General features: G+C 44.0%; 1 protein-coding gene and 1 long non-coding RNA gene across 8 annotated transcripts in view; one reads left to right on the top strand and one right to left on the bottom strand.

Annotated features, from left to right (window-relative positions):
- The window catches only part of TEAD1 (TEA domain transcription factor 1), a 174,881-nt gene that overhangs the window by 72,573 nt on the left and 87,219 nt on the right, over positions 1 to 15,089 (top strand). The gene's annotated exons all lie outside the window — the stretch shown is intronic.
- On the bottom strand, positions 7,052 to 13,334 carry LOC115306927. 2 transcript variants are annotated; one of them, XR_003915495.1, is made up of 5 exons: positions 13,210 to 13,334; positions 12,857 to 13,011; positions 8,575 to 8,687; positions 7,981 to 8,069; positions 7,052 to 7,187 (listed from the first exon to the last, which is right to left on the bottom strand). It is a non-coding gene; the product is annotated as an uncharacterized LOC115306927 (long non-coding RNA). The 2 variants fall into 2 exon arrangements; XR_003915494.1 differs by lacking the exon at positions 7,981 to 8,069.

The following is a 15,089-nucleotide window of genomic DNA, read 5'->3' as shown; positions in this document are numbered from 1 at the left end:
CCTTTGGCAAAGGAAGCTCTCTTGGCCCGAAATCCCTCACCTCACCTACCCTTCAATCGCTAAACTTCTGCGACGCCCCCTCCAAGAAGCCTGCCAGGTCTGCCCGTCTTTCTCCTATTCCTTTCCAGCTTGTCCTGTCTGTACTGTGGCTTTCTTCCGAGGCCGTCTCAAACACCACTTCCTCTGCGGACTTCCTACAGACCCCCTCTTGCCGCCGCCACATAGGGGCGTGCTCCTTTCCCGAATTCCCCCAGTGACTTGCGCTGATCTTAGATGTGCTTGTTTGCCATTAATTGGGTGCATATGCCCCTCAGCTCCTTGAGGGCAGATGCTCTGCCTCTTGATCTCTGTGTCTCAAAAATCTTGCTTTTATACAGTCAAGAGATACTTATACAGAATTAGTATTCCATTGGTTCTGGAAAGTTAGGTTTGTGTTTTTTTATTTTTTAAAGCAAAAGGAAACTATTGTAATTCAGTGTATGTATGTAACTACTTAAGTCAACTGTATGCATGTAAGCTTCATATTGTACTTACTACCCAGTGCTTATTGAAACAGACCACTTCATTTTACATAAGGAAGAAACATTTGTACTTCTGATAGGCCAAGCAGGAGATTTATGGTCTCCAACATGTATACGAAGTAGGAAGCCTCCCTTGCCTCCCCGCCCTCCCCCCTTTGGCTTCTGGGATAGCTGATCCTTGAACAGAACAGTCACGTGACTTACCCGGAGGCTCACAGCCAGGAAGCCAGGATCCCATATTCCCACCACACCTCTCTGACTCCTTCCAGTGAACCACACTGCCCCCTAGTAATGATCAAGCTGGTTACTGTGTACACACAAAATGCATTAGGACAAGTTTTACTTGTTTCCAGTTCTGACCTCTCTCTGTAGGTGTTGGAGCTTCATAGTTTGGGGGCGTTATGAAAGAACGTCTGTCCCTACATTAAAAGTGAGCATACTAACAAAAACCAAGATGAAACAGCATCAGAGATAGTCATTCAGTTAATCTAGACACTCAACAAGGGATATAAATTCAATATAAATAACTGAGGAAAACTACCCCCAAGTTTTTGGTAAAAGGTCTTTCAAGCCAGACTGCTTCTTAGTAAAAGAAAAGTAGTAATGTACCAAGGCTGTGTTCAGTCTGTACATTCTTGGTAATAAGACCTTATCTCTCCCACCTTCTTTACATTGAGTTTAAGGTTTCCTTTTGCCTCTTGCCCTAATCATTAATAACTATACTGTTGTCACAGCTCAAAACTTTCCTATTGACACATCAATCATTTTTAAAGATCTTGAATGTTCCACCTTTATAAAGCTAACCTTTTGCACTCTATTAAAATTTAAGAACCGCTTGATTCCCAGTGAATGCCCCAGCTACTGGATCATGAAAGCATTACCTTGTGCCAAGGGCATGATTCAGTACACTCATTCCTTTTTAACAAATAATAAGAAGTTTGACTTTTCATTTACACATCCTGCCAATCGCTAACAAGTTTCCATCTCGTTCAAACACCAGATTGATCCTAAGAAATTGAAAATATTGATTTAACCCTCTGTCTGATTTGTACTGCAGGCACCTGCTAGTGCAGTCTTAGCACATTACAATTGCTTGCCTGTAATTCCTCAGGGGACCACTAATAACTACCACATCTGTCTTTTCATCTTCCGAAATTATGCTAGCAGTTGTCCAAGTCAATTGTGATTCATTTGATACTGCTCTCCTTCAAGACATATTGCAACCAAATAGACTTGCTCACCAGTAATATATCTGATGACATAGTTAGTTCTCGTTAATTGACAGAATGATTCAGGCTTTTATGGATGGCATTAATTGGTCCCTTGTGTCCATGCAATAATTGACCAGACAGAAGAAGAAGCATTAGCTTTCACCCAGTCAGGAGAGTGTTGAGATGAGGTAAATGTAGTAAGGATGACAAAATGTCTGTATTTTTAATCAAGACTCTATCGATGAATGGAAGAAAAAAGGGATTTGGGGGGAATTCAGATCATCTTAATTTTGAACGTTGCACTCCAACCCACAGAGGTGTGCCGAAACGCAGGTTCTCCTCTCCCCTGGCCTTCTGGGGCTGAAATGTTTTTAATACAGGTACAACGTAGGTCTCCTTGATGCAAGGCAGGAGAGCGCTGTTATCTGCATTAAGATAACCAAACCCGAGAAATCTAAACCACTCTTTCTGACGTTCGTCCCTGGTAGCCCAACAAACTGCGCATGTAGAATATGAGAACGTGGAACTTGTCTTGCGCTTAGAGAGCAAGTCACCCTGCCCTGGAATGTCTGGATACGTTGTCTGAACCTCCGGAAACTTAAATTCACTCCTGTCACCATGCTGCTGAAAAGAGCTTTGGTTCCTCTTTTCCTGTGGATCAAGTTTTTTGTGTTTCAAATGTTAACAGCCTATCACCGTTTGTTGATTCCCCTGTTCTTTTTGCTATGCAGAATGACTCAGTATTTCCAGGATCTGTTATGACTTACCCATTCTAGACATCCCCACTCATTCTTCAAGAACCCTTTCAGGTGCCTCCTCTGAATTTCTTAAGAAGGAAGAAATTAGGTGCTTCCTCCTCTTGCTTATACGTTGGTGCGTTTCCCCAACCGGAGTTGGAACTAGCCGTTGGGCAAGGGCTGTATCTGTGTGCCTGACACATCTAATTATGTAAAGACTTAAGTGTTTGTCGGATTGAGTTGCCGTAGTTCTGTCTTGAGGAATGAGGATTTGAAGTTTGAATTGAAGAGAGAAGGCTTGGATAAAATTAGACATCAAGTAATGTGTGTTATAGCCCCTGTCAACAGGTGGCTGGCAACCAGCGTTGGGGGTAATTACAGTTTGGTGTAAAACAAACCATTCGAGGTGTGAAAGATAAATTACTCAGTTCACATTTGGAGAGGAGAGGGTGAGATATGAGATATGCAGAGTAGATTTTCTAGCATTTGATTTACTTAGATTATTCATCCTTTTTAGGTCATCTGTTGCTTAGGCTGGACAGTGGCTGGAACAGATACCCGCGGGGGCCTTGGACTTGTGAATGCCTGACACAACCTCCTTTTAAGGGCAGTGCGTTCTGACAGCCCTGGGCTCAGCTCCCAGCCCGCTGTTTACTAGCTGTGTGCTTGGAGGGAGTCCTTTAAGTGGCATGAGGCTCAGCCTCCTCATCTGTAAACTGGGAATAATGGTAGCGCTTGTCCTAAAAGAACTTCTGTGACAATGAAGAGCTACTCGGGAAGGGGGGCTGCATCATGCACACACTAGGCACTCAATAGATGATACCCATTACTGATGAAAAGTGTTCAACTCTTCCTTCTGAGAGTTCAGAAGGACGGTGAGTAATATAGGTGTATATGAGGAGGAAGTGCTTTAGAGTTTTGTGATCTTTTTCTTTGTTATCCTGCCTCTGGTTGCATCAGATGGCCATTGTCTCGGTGAGATCATGTGTCACTTCTATAGGACACAAGAGCTCAGAACCTAGCAGAGGGAGGCCAGGAGGTGATGTGCCAACACACAGCAGTGAATGTATGTAATAGAAAACCGTGGTTGTTTGTTTTCTTATACTAGAAAGCAGTGTCTCTGCCCTTATGATAGGCAGTATCTATTTCCACTGATTTGGAATAGACTCCCAATATAGGTCTAGTATTTTGTACATACAAAACATTTTCCCGTTTATAGGATAATAAATCTGTTTGGCAGTGAGATTTTAAATTCTGGAATTTATAGTACAAACAAACCTTGGCTTCTAACTTGGGACTGGCTTAGATGTATTGTTTTTCTGTTACCTTCAGGTTTAGCAAGGAGACCTCTACAGAAAGGCAAACTCAAGAGCCCTCACATTTGGGAAACCAGAGCTGGTACTTGACTGACACCTCACCTCTCCAGTTGAAAGTGCTGGCACAGAGGAGGCTTTCAGTTGTTGGATGGATGGATAGATAGATAGATGGATGAATGGATGCTTTAATGCTGCTGTTGGAGTTTTAGTTGAGAGTCATAACCATCTTCTTTTATAACGTCAGTGTACATGCAAATAAAGGGCACTGAGTGTAGTGTAAGTGAGGTCAGTGAGATCAGTTCCTCTTAACCACCTCCCCCCCCCCCCGGGAATGTGTCATTGCAGGACTGTGATAGTATGTGGGAGCAGAGATAAGGCTGAGGAATTTCTGAGCCTAGCCGACTTCAGGGCTAGAGGTCCTTGCACTGGGAGAGAGAGGCAATAGGATTTGGAAAAGAAGTAAAGATAGTGGGGAGGAGGTCTAGGGAAAAACAAAACAAAACATTGCTTCCGACTAGATTGGGGAGCAAGTGGATGAAGTCCCCTTTTTCCTTTTAGCGTCCTTGAAGGAAGACAGGCAGTCACTGGTAGTAGTCTTACTCTTATGGGTTAGATAGACTTTTGTGGGCTGGTCTTGGGTTTATGAGTTTAACAAGACTTTGTGGACTTGCTGGAGATGTAGCTGCAACATTGTCTTTTCATGGGCCAGGCAATACTACCTTTCAATTTCTGGCATCAAACTACAAAAAACAACCCCTTTCTTATGCTGAGTACTCCTCTACCCTTTTTTTTTCTGCCTTAAGGGTTATTTTGAGAAATCTTTACTGTATTGTATTGAGGACAGAGTCGGGTAAAGGCACATTGGTCATAAGAAGAAAAAGTAGATCTATTTTTCTTTGGTGATGATCACCTTTGAAAAGTGTTGTATTATGAAATGCAGTTTCCTTAAATACAAGGAACTCGCCTCAATATGTGCTTTTTTATTATGTTCAGCAACTAAGCCCAGGTTAATTAATGCTGCATATCCCATAGTGACGCAAGCCAGGCACACTCACATATACCCTAGCGCATAAAGGCAAACAACTTAATTAACTTACTCTTCATCCATAATTATCTTTAAATTAACTATTTATAATGTCCAAGAGTTTACACTGCAAGCATCTTTTGAAATCTGCTTAGAATAAAAGGGACTGGACATGGTTGATTACCCTCTTCAGCCCTCTCTTTGCCTGCTTGGCTGTTATTTCAGAAGCCGCTCCCGATGTACGCTAAGGCTGTGTGCCTGAAATTAATATTAATTTCTGCAAACACTCAAGATTTTATATTTGTTATTTCTTATTTCAAGATGTGTTCTTTTCTCTTCGAGCCCTACCCTGTGTCAGGCCTTGGGCCCTCAGGAGCGGACAGGACAAGTGGGGCTGTGGCCCTCAAGAAGTTGACCTTTTTGGAGGCCATGTATGAATTGTGTTACTTTGCTAAGGCTGCTGGACCAAAGATCACAGACTGGCTTACACAACAAAAATGGATTTTTCTCAAAAAATTGATTCTCTCACAGTGTTGAAGGCTGGAAGCCCAAGATCAAGTGTCAGGAGGTTTGGTTTCTCCTGAGACCTCTCTTCTTGGCTTCCTAGACTGCCGCCGTCTCACTTTGTCCTTACCTGGCCTTCCCTCTGTGCACACACATCTCTTTATGTCTCTCCCTCTTCATAGAAGGACACCAGTCATGTTGGATTAGGGCCTCACCCTTATGACTTCATTTAACCATAGTTACCTCTTTAGAGACCCTGTCTCCAAATACAATTGCAGGGGAGGAGGGCGCTAAGGCTTCAACTTACAAAGTTGGGGGCAACACAGGACCCACAGTTTGGTCTACAAACCACATTGATTGTCAAGGGCTGTCTAAGAAGGGAACTGACATAGAAGTAGGAGTTGGCCAGGCAGAGAAGCGAGAAGTATCTCATGTTTGAAGGCCCAAAGGACTTGAGAGAGAGTATGGTGGATAATTCATTGTGACTGGATTTAGAGATAGCTTACTGTCTTTTCCGTCTTGAGTTGGAATGCGTGTACTCATGAATTGTCATTTTGAATTGTATCAGCTCTGTAGAACTCAGCATATTGTCCTTGGATTTGAGAGTGGTGCTCAGGTGAAAATGGGATTTTATCTGTAGAGAGTCAGAGTCACCAAATGGTATTGACCATGTGGCCTTCTCCCTACACACTGGTGCTGCTCTGGTTGGGTTTCTCGCCTGCCCCCTCACCCCCTGTGCCCTTGTGCAGGCATTGTGTTCAGCAGGTGGACACGGTGGGGGTGAGAAGGATTCCCCAAACAGAAACAGGAGAATAGAGGCCCTAAGTGTCAGTTAAGTGTCTGACTTTGGCTTAGATTATGACCGCACGACTTGTGAGTTCAAGCCCTGCTTGGGGCTGTCCGTGCAGAGCCTGCTTCGGATCCTCCGTCTCCTTCTCTTTCTGCCCCTCTCCTGTTCATGCTCTTTCTTTTTCTCAAAAATAAACAAATGTTTAAAAAAAAATAGAACAAAGAAGTGGAAAAAACCCACCCATGATACCTACTGCCCAGAGCCAACCACTGTTAGCATTCTGGTGTATTTTCCTTCATATGAGTTTATTTTTACTTTACAAAGTTGTGATCATCCTTTATGTTTTACTGTGCTTTCTTCATGTAAAGCATAAACCTTTCCTATTAAATAATGTTTTTGGATGCCTGTTTAACGTTCTATTCCGAGAAAGTTGAACAATTCCTTATCTTTAGTTTGTTTCTCTTCTTCGCCCCTCATAACGATGACAGACACCTCTTAGCAATCTTCTTCCCCAGGGTTCCAGATTTTATCCCCAAATCACATCAGGAACAAAGGTATTTGTAAGGCTTTTCATACACGTAATCAAATGGTTCACCAAAAAGAGTTGAATCAGAGTATCAGTACTTTCCCCCAGCAGCACCACACGCTTCTGGGAACTGAGAGGGATATTGTAGTTTTATATCGCATCGACTTTACTACTTGTGAGGGTGAACCTGTTCTTGTTTTATCAAACTGTTTATGTTTCTTTTGTAAACTAGCTTTCCAGGTCCTTCAACCAACTTCTGGTTGGTGCGGCGGTGCTTTGTGGGCAAACCGAGTTGGGGAGGAGTGCGTGTTCTCTGTGCCCTGGTGTAACTGGTGGCAGCGAATGCTGGAGGTGTGTGGACCTGTTTCTGTTTGAGTGAGCAGTTGCATTCAGACTGCATTGAAAATGATGTGAATGAGAAATTATAATGGTAATGAGAAATGAATTTATTTACACCTAATTTTGGATTCAGCTAATAGGTACAGAGCATTTGTTACTTGCCAGGTACTGTGCCAACTGATTTCATAGGAATGTTCTTTATCGAGCTTCACAACAGTTCTGTAAGGGAATATTAGACACTTCTTACATATAAGAAAACTGAGGTCAGGATAAGTTCAAACTGGAATTTGAACCCGGTGTCCCTACCCCTGAGCTGAGGCTTCTTTTTCTAAACCAGCCACCTCTTCTATTAGATCTGTTATCTGTGTTTTTATACCTGCCGTTTGGTGCTGGCCCCTGGAATACCACACCCAGTGCTAAACGGCTCCTGCAGGAGGATGTAAAGAGAGAAGCACACTTCCTGGCAATGAGGTGACCCTGGAGACCTCCTTTGGGCAAGAAGAGACTGAAGACATGGGCCAGCCCTCTTATCAGGAAAGAAGAAAGTTGGAAAAACGACATAAAGGAAGCTTAAAATTGTCAAGGGTTCAAGATGCATCCAGTATTTTTGGAAATGCTTGAACGTAGGTGCCCTTAGAAATTACAAGCAGAGATTCTTAGGACCAAGTGTTGCAGAATACAGTTCGCATCTTGTTACTCTGTATATCTCAGTAGGTGAAATTGAAGTGATTCAGACATTTTGTGGATGAAGGAATGATTCATAGAAAATGATTCAGAGAATGAGTGATTCAGAGAGGCAATGTAGCTGGAGAGAAGACTCCCAACTTTTTAAGGCTGTAATTACGGATGCAGGACCAGAATGCCTCCCCCAGCAGAACCTCGCAGGTGCCCACCTGAGGTGGGGTGGGTATGGGGGGCTTGGTCTGAGGGGCAGAGCAGGAAGGACCAGCCGTGGAGCCCTGGTGGGATGGCTCATCATGGGTTAAAGCAGGGACTGACAGGACTGCTTTACCTCATCATCTTTCATGTTTGAGGACCCACTGGATTTGTCCCAAATGAGTCACTTCACCTTCTCTTAAAAATCTCTTCTGTATCATCAACCTGACTAAGAGAGAAGATTTTGCATTCTTTCTCTTCAGAGGAATTTTGGAGCCTATGGGACGTTAGAAACAACACTCTTGCCTCCTAACCTACAACATACCCCTACAGATCCTGGTAACAGAAGTGTCTGGTGTTGGCATGGGCCCCCTTTTGTGAACCTGACTTCCTTCAAGAGGATCCCACTGTGGAGGGGCCCTGGGAACAATGTAACGTCTTTGGATAATGTCCAGTGTGAACAGGGCTGCGTGGCCTCTGCGAAGGCCTCTGATGCTTGGAGGGGAGAAGGGCCTTTACTTTTTGATTCTGCAGTTATGATCGCAATAGACTCCGGGACATAATTCCACATATATCCGGATTAGGTTTTTCCTTCTAATTAAGGAGAATTTTGGATTTAAATCCTGCTGGAAGCAACATTAAGGTCCTGTTGTATGCATTCACTAAATGTTAATGATGAGATGCACTTTAAAGAGAACATTTAACGTTTGGGTAAGAAGTTGATACAAACCAAAGCTTTATTATTATAGAGTAGATCTGGAATGAATCCTTCCTCGCTTTAAACTCATGAGTGGTGTGGATGTGGGCGTGTCTCTTGGTTTTTCCTTGCTTGAATTTTGTCATCTGCAAAAACAAGTTGAAATTATTAGATTAAATGATCCCTTAAGTGTCTCCTAGAGCTAAACGTTTCTGACTCTCTCATATTAAAGTCTCTAAGTTCCTCTCACAGTCCAGGCAGAATGGTTACAAATATTTCCATTGTTTTTTGTTGGTTTGAATGATAATATTTTGTAATTAAGAGGCCTGGGTAGATGAGAAACCACACACATGGCATGAAAGTGTTTCTCAACAGAAAATCTGTGTGGCTCAAAGTGGAGAAACGGGCTTGTAAAGTTCTCTTAACACAAAACATGTTACCACAAAAGAAGTCTGAGCAACTATTGCTTTCTCATAGACTTGGGAAAATTCCCAAATAATACATAATTTTTTCTAAATAACTTTTTCTGGGGTTAGCTGGGTGGTTCCTTCAATTAAGTGTCTGACCCCTGATTTCAGCTCAGGTCATGATCTCATGGGTTCGAGCCTCACATCGGGCTTTCTGCTATCAGCACAGAGCCTGCTTTGGATCCTGTGTCCCCTGCCCTCCCCTGCTGGTTCTCTCTCTCAAAATAAATAAACAAACTTTTTTTAAGAATTAAAAAATAAATAGTACTTTCTGTCCAACTTTCTTAAAACAAAACAAAACCCTTTTAAGATCCTAAGCTTCAGAAAGTATGGTGCATACTGTGTGTATATTGCTGGTCCGTTCATTCAGTCAATGTTAATTGATCATCTTGTATGTGCTAGGTGGTATCCTGGGGGCTGGGGATGGAGGGATGATGGGGAAAAGCCCCTTTCCGGAAACAAATGGGAACAAATGATGGATGTTGGGGGCGGTTCTGAGAGTAGGAGAGTACAAGGAGTAAGAGCAGGGGACCCCCAGTTGGGGGTTGTGGATTGCAGTCTGCAGGTAGCAGCAAGAGCTAGCAGTCCCGGTGCAGGCGACTGCCCTGATAGAAAGCCCAGGGATTGGAGGAGGCACTGAAGACACTGGGAGAAGACTTCATATTTTAATTATGTAAGGCCACCCTCATTGTAGCCTTAAGGAAGGGTAAGAGTGGGAGAAATGAACGACCAGGAAGCAGTTAGGAGGCTACTGGGAAAGAGTGGGAAGGAAATGGTGAGGGTGTAGGAGAAGTGTGGATGGACCTGAGGGGCAGATGTTTATGCAGTTGTGTGTTTACAGATGGCCGAATGGATGATGTATGGATGGAGAGCCAGAAGAAGGCACTTGTGACTGTGGGATTTCTAACTTGTGGGAGTTGGTTGGATCATCTTGGAGAAACTCACAAGATGTCACTCAAATGTGACATCTCTAGTTGACTTCGGAACCTGCTTGCCCCTTTGGTGAAACATTTATTTATTTTTAAAGTTTATTTATTTATTTTGAAAGAAAGAGCAAGAGTGTGCATGCATGGGGGAGGGGCAGGGGAGGGGTACGGGAATCCCAAGCTGACAGCGCAGAGCCCAAAGTGGGGCTTAATCCCATGAAAAATCAGTTATGACCTGAGTGAAGCCAAGAGTCTGACACTCAACCAACTGAGCCACCCAGGTGCCCTTCCTTTGGCGAAATTTTTAGAAGCACTGACTAAAAGGGCTGTTGGCCACTGGTAGTCTGACATATTTAAAAACAATTTTTTAATGTTTATTTAATTTTGAGAGAGAGAGAGAGTGCAAGTGGGCAAAGGGCAGAGAGAGAGGAGACACAGAATCTGAAACAGGCTCCAGGCTTCGAGCTGTCAGCACAAAGCCCAATGTGGAGCCTGACCTCAGGAACTGCAAGGTCATGACTTGAGTCACAGTTTGACGCTTAACCCACTGAGCCACCCAGGCTCCCTGGTGACTTTTAAAACACACATGTGCATGCACACACACGTACCCATATATGTTGACTAAAGTTTTCACTAATATAAAGCGTGTGTAGCACACAATCTGTAAATACTAATAAAACATATTATCCATTCTCTGTTGCCAGCTGATTCTCACAGAATATTGTCACTACCTTCTCTTGTGTTCTTAGCCAGACTGATTGCAGTGACCAGAGAGTGGCGTCGCCCTGCGCTCCCCAGTCTCTGCTCAGATCTGGGAAAGTGGACCCGCTGCCTCACCTCCCTTCCATACTCTCCCGCAGGGCTGCCAGACACAGGCCTGCTTTGTCAACGCTCTCTCCCAGACCACACACCATTCAGTCACTGCTCTTGCGTTTTGTTTCCATTCATCCCCCCACCCCCATCCTAGGTCAGTGACCAGAGTCCAGCATATGAGACCATATGAGTCATGTCAACCTCCGAAAGGCCCCTCATCTTTGGAACCCCACTTGTGAACCCTTGTCTCAAACAGGACTCATTCTACAGTAGGCTGATGGGTGGGCAGCACCTAGAACCACAGCTACTTTTGTCCATGAGTGTGTTTACTGTAGATTTTAAGAGATGTAATTTAACGTGTCCTGCAAAACATAGCTTGCATCCTACTTGACCTTTCTCCAGCATTTCAACGGGTGGCTTCTTAAGCTCTTTTTGAAACTTTGTCTGACTTTGCCTTCCATGATATTACCTGACCAAGTATATTTCTTCTTTCAGTTTCTCAGCCTCCTCTTGTTGACTCCTTTTCCTCGGAGCTCTCCAGCTCCCTTTCCCTTCTACACTCTTCCTGGCATGATAGGCTGCTCTCAGGCTTACTTATCACCCACAGGCTGATTGCCGGACCCGTACATCCGCTCAGCCTGAATCTCTTAATCCCCATCCTTGCACATCCAGCTGCTTTTGTGGACAGCTCCTTATGGACATCTTTTTGTACCCTCAAATTCAGATGCCCACATGAACTTGATCGCTTCCCTTGCTCCAGTGCCCTGGTTTTCCTGCATTCTTCTTTGCCAAGATGCAATACCATCTTGGAGCCAAGACTATCAGCCGCCATTGAAATCTGCCCTGTCCATCCATACGAGACATGTCAAGAAGACCAGCTAGTGCCGGCCCCTGATCCAGTCCCCTCTCTTGCTGCTGCAGGGCCACTTCCCAAATTCAGGCTTTCTTTGCCACTCCACCTGTTGTCACTCTGTCTCTCTTGCCTCCCTCCCTGCCTCCAATTAGTCGCCTTCATCTTGTCTTCATCCCGTAGTTAGAATTCTCCTTCTAGAACCCAGGGAGGATGTTTAAGCGCCCTCCTCGAGCACATTTGATGGCACTTGGCACTGTCCTCAGGATGCAACCTCACCTCCCAACATGACTGTCTCACTGTCGCAAACTCAGCTTGGCCTCTTCTGTTCTAGCTCCTCGCTTCATAAACCAAGCTAAATAAGTGCTCCCAATTGCTCACTCACACTGCAAAGTCTATAATTACATTACAGAGAAAGGCCAATCAAAACTCATATAATGGGGATGATTGTTTCTGAGAAACAGTCTTTCTCAACTTTTACTTATTTTTGTTTTTATGGCATAAGTGACCCATTTCTTGGCCCCTGGTGCCTGGGTCTAGGTTGAGATGATGCCTGGGTCTAGGTGGTGCTGTGTATGTCCAAAGGCGTGCCCAGCTGTCTCCACATCTCTCCAGGATAGAGGGGCCCTATTCACATCAGAAGCTTCTCGTTTTTCTCTTAGGTAGAAAAATGAGATCTAGACTTCATGTGAAGGGAGGTCAGTATGTACATGGCGGCTCCCTGAATGTGATCTTGTGAGAGGAACAGAATTAGATTTTGTGTGGCTTTCAGAGTTGGGGTCCACATTTGATTGCTCCCCCAGATAGCAACTTCATCGTTTTCATGGCGAGGGCGGTGGGGGTCAGAGGGAGGGGGTGTTCTGGAAATTTTACCCTCCGTGACCTTCAGCTGGTTTGTTGCCCAGCCAGATCTGTCTGAAAGTAGAAATGGAGTACTGGGATGCTTTTTCTCTTCTCAGGTTATCAGTGGTAGCTGTCAGGAATTTGTTTCTGTCTTGAACTCCTTTTAGCATGAGAACAGGCTAAAGGCAGTCCCGGCAGAGGAAGCTACATTATTATGTGGATGTCAGAGAGCGACCCAAATCCAGACTGGTCATATGTGAAAGGAAGAAAAAAGGGTGGGGGGGAGCAGAATTAAAAAGGAAACCCTTAAAAATATCTAACTACCATGAATCTGCCTTGTTTTTCTTTCCCTGACTGCATCTCTTATACACCATTATGTAGCTAGATTGTAGGTTCTGTGGGTGCAGAAGTTGTACCTTTTCCTTCCTTGGGTCCTTTTCGCCGTCTGTGTCCAAGTCATATGCCCATAACAGGCGCTCACTAGCGATTGCCTTTAGAAGAGTATCTCACTGCTCTTAGCACAGCTCTTGAGAGAGCAAGGATGGGTGCTGATGACGAAGCGTGTCCCCACCTAAGCATACAGACCGCACTTAATTCTCCTCTATCCTTGTTCCCCCAAGGGACACTCTAAGGTCAGTGTTTACATTGTTTTTGGAACCATGGCTTTGTAACGCTCTTGGGCTTTTCTAAAAATCCCTCTGATCCCAACCCCCACTCCCCTCCCCAACCCCCATGCTACTCTCCTAATAGCTGTCCTTCAGGTAGCTACTTGCATGTCTTGGGAAGTATGCCATCTTCCTTTGGTTTGGACCTAGGAGACTCTGCACTTGGAGCGTTCAGACGGAAGCAGAGTGTGGAGGATTGGAGGACACCAGTGCTCTCTGTTGCTCTCTGGCCGCTTGTGTTGGGAAGGAATATAAAAGTAGCCAGATCTCATTGTGACATCATAGCATTACAGGGTTACAAGACCTGTGGGGGAAACTGAGGCTCCAAAAGGCGAATAATTTTCCCTCAAGTCAGTGACTCGTTAAAGGCACAAGTTACTAGAGTCTGTATTTTTCCACACTCCCCTGTTTCTATGGAGGAATCTGGAAAGCTCTCATCTGAAAATGTGTCAGGACCTCATAAAGTATAAGCCTCAAGGTTACATATGTTGAAGACATGCATTCAGTGTTCCCCAGGTGCTGCACTCTGGTGAGCAAGCTGATTCCCAATTCCTCAAATCACTTCTACAGAGCAAAGGAAAACAAGTCAGACTAATGTTAATCATGGGAGCCTATTATAATGATCTATAACTTGTCCTAACACATTATCATAGTACAGCAAATATATTTAACTCACAGACCATTCTCAGAGGGCCCCTGAATCCCCTTTAAAATAGTGTTCCGAGTCTCTCTAGCAAGATGGAGCTTCAGAATTTGGTGACGCCACCACCCCACCATGGACCCAAGTCAGTGCTCGGAGAACTTTTTTTTTTTTTTTTTTAAGAAACCCTGTACTGGATCCCTGGGCTTAAAAGTATGTTTGGTTTTGTCAGCACCTCCAAACGGGAAGTTGGGATTTGAGGAAAAACCTTCGGTGGTTATGCCCTAAGCCTTCCTGAGACGCTGAGTCTCGGTCGTCATGGAAACCACACTGCTACCTCATTTATTAATGGAGGCTTGTTGAACTTCCGGAGGTACTCTTGCCCTGTCCTGTAAATTCATTCTAGAAAAATGCAGGTTGACTGTTAAGATATTTCTCTGTCACTTCTCTCTCAGGCATTCTCTCCTGGAACCTCACGAGCTCCAGAAAATTGCTTGTGTGCAGTTTCAGAACCCGTGGTTTTTATCTGGCAAGCGTGCGTGAAGGCCGTTTCCTTTCTTTCATGCTCAGATCGTGTTTCTGCCTGCCTGCCTTGTTCAAGAAGCGGATTTTTTTTATTATGCTGCCTCTCCGAATTATGTGGATTTAAAAGGAAGAGGGAATGGAAAAATTCAGTAATCTAATACACTGAAAACCTTGATAGTGGCTTTTTAGGAGACTTTAGATGTCTCTGAGCCTTTTCTAACTTCTAAAATTCTAAACTTTGTCCTTTATCCAAAATGAAAGGTTTCTTTCTTCCCTTTTCAGCAAAGCACTTTCAGAGAATGTCGCCGTCACATGGTCTTAAAGTAAGTCTAATTTCACCAAACTAACTCTCGGCTGCCAAGCATATATTGACAGTATTGGAAGTTGCCTCCAGATTTTTCTTTTTTCTTTTCCTTTCTTTCTTTTTTTTTTTTTTTTTAAGCTAATTGTTTATCTGGGAGGATGCAAATGGTGGTTTTAAGCCTTTAAGTCATTCATCATGCCTGGCAGCCTCTATTGTCTCATTGTTGAGTCTGAGCCAAGCAAGACTCTTTCCTGGTCTTGGGAGGGAGGGCCACAGATCTGGTTCCCCCAAATTTGTGTGCTCCAAGGGAAGGTAATGCAGGCAGGCTCCTAGGTCCCTTCCGATTAGAGAAATGGGGACCCATTTTTTTATGTCATATGAAAGTTGAGAAGTCACTCTGTTCAAAGTAGAAGTGATGGGACTGATTCCGTCAGTTCTTCCAGTGTCTCTGCATTACTGTTAGTTTTTAAGTGCATTTTTGTGGACGTAATAAAATATTGTTTATAGTTAGCTAC

This window comes from Suricata suricatta, chromosome 11 (genome assembly GCF_006229205.1).
Source record: "Suricata suricatta isolate VVHF042 chromosome 11, meerkat_22Aug2017_6uvM2_HiC, whole genome shotgun sequence".
NCBI lineage: Eukaryota > Metazoa > Chordata > Mammalia > Carnivora > Herpestidae > Suricata > Suricata suricatta.
The sequence above is the reverse complement of the archived record's forward strand: the minus strand, read 5'-3'. Positions and strand labels throughout refer to the sequence as shown.